This window comes from Dipteris shenzhenensis, chromosome 23 (assembly GCF_047967505.1).
Source record: "Dipteris shenzhenensis isolate YYH24624 ecotype China chromosome 23, Dip_SZ_1.0, whole genome shotgun sequence".
In the NCBI taxonomy this organism is placed as follows: domain Eukaryota; kingdom Viridiplantae; phylum Streptophyta; class Polypodiopsida; order Gleicheniales; family Dipteridaceae; genus Dipteris; species Dipteris shenzhenensis.
In genome coordinates, this window is record NC_141618.1 from 33,249,059 (window position 1) to 33,254,058 (window position 5,000).

Sequence of the window (5,000 nt, forward strand, 5' to 3'; positions counted from 1 at the left end):
TATCAGTGGGCAGATTGCATGAGCAGAACCATTCTTGCTCTAGAAGTTTACGCTCATGTTCTACACGTTTGTGACAGTGTGCCTGTTCTTCTTGTCCCTGCATCGACGTCTGAGCTTTTTGATCTCCTTTATGTGAAGATCCTTGAATATGAGGAGCATATTGTGCATCCTGAAAGTACTCAAACATTATCTTTCCATGCATCCTTTTTGCCACCACACTAGGAAATTGCTCCCAAGTATATGAAAGAGTCTCCAATGCACTTTGCAGCTTTGGAAACTTTGATGGTTGAGGAGGAGGCATCACAAAGGTCTTTGAGTCTCTCCTTGACACAACAAAATGAAGACCGCCAACTTCAGGATCTGAACTCTTTGTAAAAATATCCACAAAGGTCTCTTTTAGCTTTATCATTATGCCTACCACAAGGCTTGAAGTCATATCTTTTTGAAAGAAAGTAGCATCCCATGGATCTTCAACACCATTGAACTCCCTTTTTGACATAAGTAGAAAGACTCTCTTTTCCTTTTGATGAAGAAACCAAGCTCTTCTGCCCATGTGATATCGAGTCCACCTACCAAAGCCATTGGGGCTATATTCCTTTCCTTTGAAATTCAAAGTGACATCAGAAACCCATTCTCTGATTTCAGAGTCATTTAGGATAGCCACCACATTAGTTGATTGCTCCATAATCCTACAAGAAAAGATAATGAAGAATTTAGATACATACAAGTAAAGTACAATATACAACCCTTGATACAATAAATGTGGGAAATAGCCAAAAGGCTTTACAAGGCTTCATATGGCAATAAATGTGGGAAATAGCCTAGAAGGCTTTACAAGGCTTAAATATTTGTACAAATGTAAAAAAATTAGCCAATAAAGCTTTACAGTAATATAAAATGTCGTCTAGTGATAAAGCTTCAATCTTTGTAAAGACATGTAATCTGTCCATCCATTGATTTGCCCTCTAGTCATAAAGCTTCAATCTTCGTGATGACATGTAATCTGTCCATCCATTGATATCTGTGCACTGATACCCAAGTGATGCAATCTACCCACTAAAATCTGTTCCATTGATATCCACTTATGCAGCCCACATGATATCCACTTATGCATCCCACTGATACTCGTTAAATAGTGAATGGTCAGGATGGTCGGGTTTATTACAAGGCGCTTCATATGACAATAAATGTAAAACATAGCATAGAAGGCTTTACAAGGGTTTTTATGACAATAAAGGAGCTTAAATATTTATACAAATGCAATAAAAATAACCAATAATCATCAAGCTCCAAGATGTCCCATGACATGTAATCTGTCCTCTGATATATGTAATCTGTCCACTAATTAAGAGAGAAGAGACTGAGTCTAATGAAAGCATGCTATCTTTATACTTCTATGATTATTTAAACCTTTATTTTTATTTGGGATGTGTAAAATCTCATAACTTTTTAAATTTTCCTCAAAGAGGAGGAGAGACTCACTCTAATGAAAGCATGTATGAAACCTTACTTTTTAAAATTTTTGCTCCAAGCGGAGGAGAGACTCACTCTAATGAAAGCATGTATGAAACCTTATCTACTTGTTTAAGCCTTTGTTTGGGATGTGTACATCGCATAACTTTTTTATATTTTTATAGTAGAAGGAGGATGTAGAAGACATAGCAAGTGAAGAAGAATATGATGTAGGACTACTCTCTCAATAAGATGAGTCATGAAAATATGAATCTATTAGAGTAGATTGGAAGTTCATTCACCGCTATGTTGTTAATTCGACAACAACCTCATTTTTTTGAATTTGGTGAAGAAGAGATTTCAATCCTCTTGAATCCTAAGAATGAGGTTAATGTCAAAGTCATTACAACCATCCTCAGGTTTGATGCAGCCTTTTTATTGGCTTTATACTTTGCTTATTTTGATTAAACCTAAGAAGCTAATACTTTTTTTTTAAATATAGTAATGTTATAGCAAATTTTTCGCAAAATATACAAAGCATTTCATATATGCTCGATCCTCGTATTTCGGAAGTGCTTAGCAACAAAGAAGAAACCATAGAGGATGTTTGCAAGTGGTTGAAGCACGTTCCTATGAATGATGCATGAGTTATTTTTATAGCATATTATGAGAAGTAAGCATCAAACCCTACCTGTTTTTTCTATTGCATTGCTAGAATTGTCTCAAACATAGTAATTATTCTTTATTGATAATGCAGCTCACATTGGAGTCTGGTAGTCATGGACATCCTTGCAAAGAAGTGCTTCTTTTCCCAACTCAATGACATCTGTCCATGGCACTGTGTTAGAGTAAGCATAGACTACACTTGTTGTCACTTCTTGACATGTAGATTGATATGCAATGCACATATTCACTGTTGTTATATGTTTGATGTGTAGATCAGCTCGAAAGTTAGTAGGTGCTATCGACACAGTAATGCGCCAATGTGACTTGGCACAACAAATAGAGTATATAACATGTCAGGTATCACATCACAACAAATAGAGTATATAACATGTCAGGTATCACATCAAGAGAATAGCCACATCTATAATTATGGATGGAGGGTGGGCTACAATTGTACTTGGTCAAATTTTTTGAGATACAAAATGACACCACACTCTGTCAACATATACGGATTTGCATCTCTATGCATTTATACCATGTACCATTCTGAGCAATCATTAAGGGCGACATTATGGACCCTCCCACAAGGCAAATAGATAATGGCTCAGAGGAGTGCGAAATGAATGCCGTCAAAGAGTCCAAAGGGGATAGAAGACCTCAAGTCTATAAACATGGCTTCATTGGAAGAATTGGGAAGCTCTTTTAATGTTAGGGTTATGATTCAACATAGACCTCAGTATCTTGAATTTGGGGAGAGGAGATTTCAACCTCTCTAGAGCTTCAAATGAGGTCAATAACAACATTATGATGGCCATTCTCAAGTTTGATACAAACTTTTTCTCTGCTTGATAACTCAATATTTTGATTAAATCTAATAAGCTAATATAATAAGCTAATATTCATTTATTTGTTGGTGCAGTATAGTTATCTCACAATTTGGTAGAGCCACACAAAACCGTGTGTATATGTTGGATTCCCTCTTTTCTCCTATACTTAGCGATAACAGAAAGACAATAGCCGATGTTTGTAAATGGTTACAGCCTTTACATTTACATGGTGTGCGAGTCCTATTTATGGCATATCACGAGATGTAAGTATCATGGCAACCTTTATTTTCATCTTATACTGGCAACATTGCATTAAATAATAATGCTTCTTATTCGTGTAGGGAACATTGGAGTCTGGTGGTTTGGGACCTTGAAGACAACTATTGTTGGTTTGTTAACTTGATTACAGGCTTTCATGGCTCAGTGCAAACGTAAGTATTCTATTAATTAATCTGTTGTTACTTCTATATTATGTACCTTATGTAATAGACACACTAAGTTTTTTAAATATGTCATGATGAGCAGGTCGATTGAGAAGTTGGTATCTGCTATCAGAGAAACAGGACAGTACAAAGACTCGGTAGACTTCCAAAAGCATTTAGTAGTAGAGCAGGAAGATGGGCATAGTTATGGGTGGAGAGTTGCCTACAATTGCATGTTGATTTTCAAAGAAATTTTCTCACTTAATCCACAGATCTCATCGGAAGACTCTTTGGAACTCAAATACTCAGAGGAGGATATACAATTGTTTAGGGCTGAAATCATTCGAGACTTAACTGCTGCCATTAGAATACAACATGCAACTGAAGCAATATCAGAGCTTGCATTTAAGGAAGAGGAGACTGAGTCTACTGTGAAAGCACTACACACTACAAAAGAAGTAGAGACCTAATGTACACCTACAGCACCACAGCCTCCACTGGAAGCATCAGAAGAGTTGCCACAGCCTCCGCTTCTTGCATTTAAGGAAGAGGATACTGAGTCTACCCTGAAAGCACTACATACTACAAAAGAAGTAGAGACTGAGTGTACATCTAGAGCACCACAGCCTCCATTGGAAGCATCAAAAGAGTTGCCATAGTCTCCACTAGAAGCATTAGAAGAGTTGTGATGCATGTATGATGTTGTGTTTGTATATATGCATGAGGAGCATATTCTCATGATGTTGTTTACTCCATGAATATTATGGTTGACATTTATTTGTTGCAATGTATGAATCATGATGTAGTTTTTGTTGATTATACACCAATTTCTGACTTATTACTTAAGTGGCATTTAGTCATGATATTTATATATTTATTTCATGCACACAATTTTTATGATATGAATGTGTGATGATGTGATTATTAGGAAATATAACCTTCTGTGATGAGAATTTTGATATGAATATGTGATGATGTAATATTTGTAATATATTTCATGGCAAAGTATCAATTCCCAATGCTCCACTCACTTAAAGTACAGCATTCCCAATGCTCTGCAAAATTTAATTCTGTTGGACAGTCTCCACTCACTTAAAGTAGAGCATTTCCAATGCTTCTCTCACTATCCTTATCATAGCGAACACATCATGCCTTAGTGCACTTGTAATCTTCCATCGTAGTCCTTCCACAAACACTCTCTTATTTCTTACATCCTAGTCCTTCTGATTAACTTGTATTCATCTTTCACTTTATGTCTTCCCTCACTTTCTATCACTCTTGAAGGAGGGGCAGCTCACTATGCATCCCTTGCTATTGCTCCCTCACTCTCCTTCTCCCACTTTCCCTCTAAGACAATGACTACTTACTACCCGACTTCATTTCCTAAACTCAAATTCTGTCTTAGATCTCTTTTGTATGGACCAATGAAGGGAAAATCATTTGAGGAGGATATGTTACGCACATGGCTGCTTGATTTGAACTCAGCAGAAGAGGTGAATATCCTTAGCTTTCTTTTTTGCTTCTTTTAATCACGTACTTCTTATGTGAACGAGTTGAATTTTTGTACAGGATATGGCGGTGGCTAGAAGCTGTATTGAAAAAAATGGTGAAGATGAGGAAAGCCAAGAGAGAA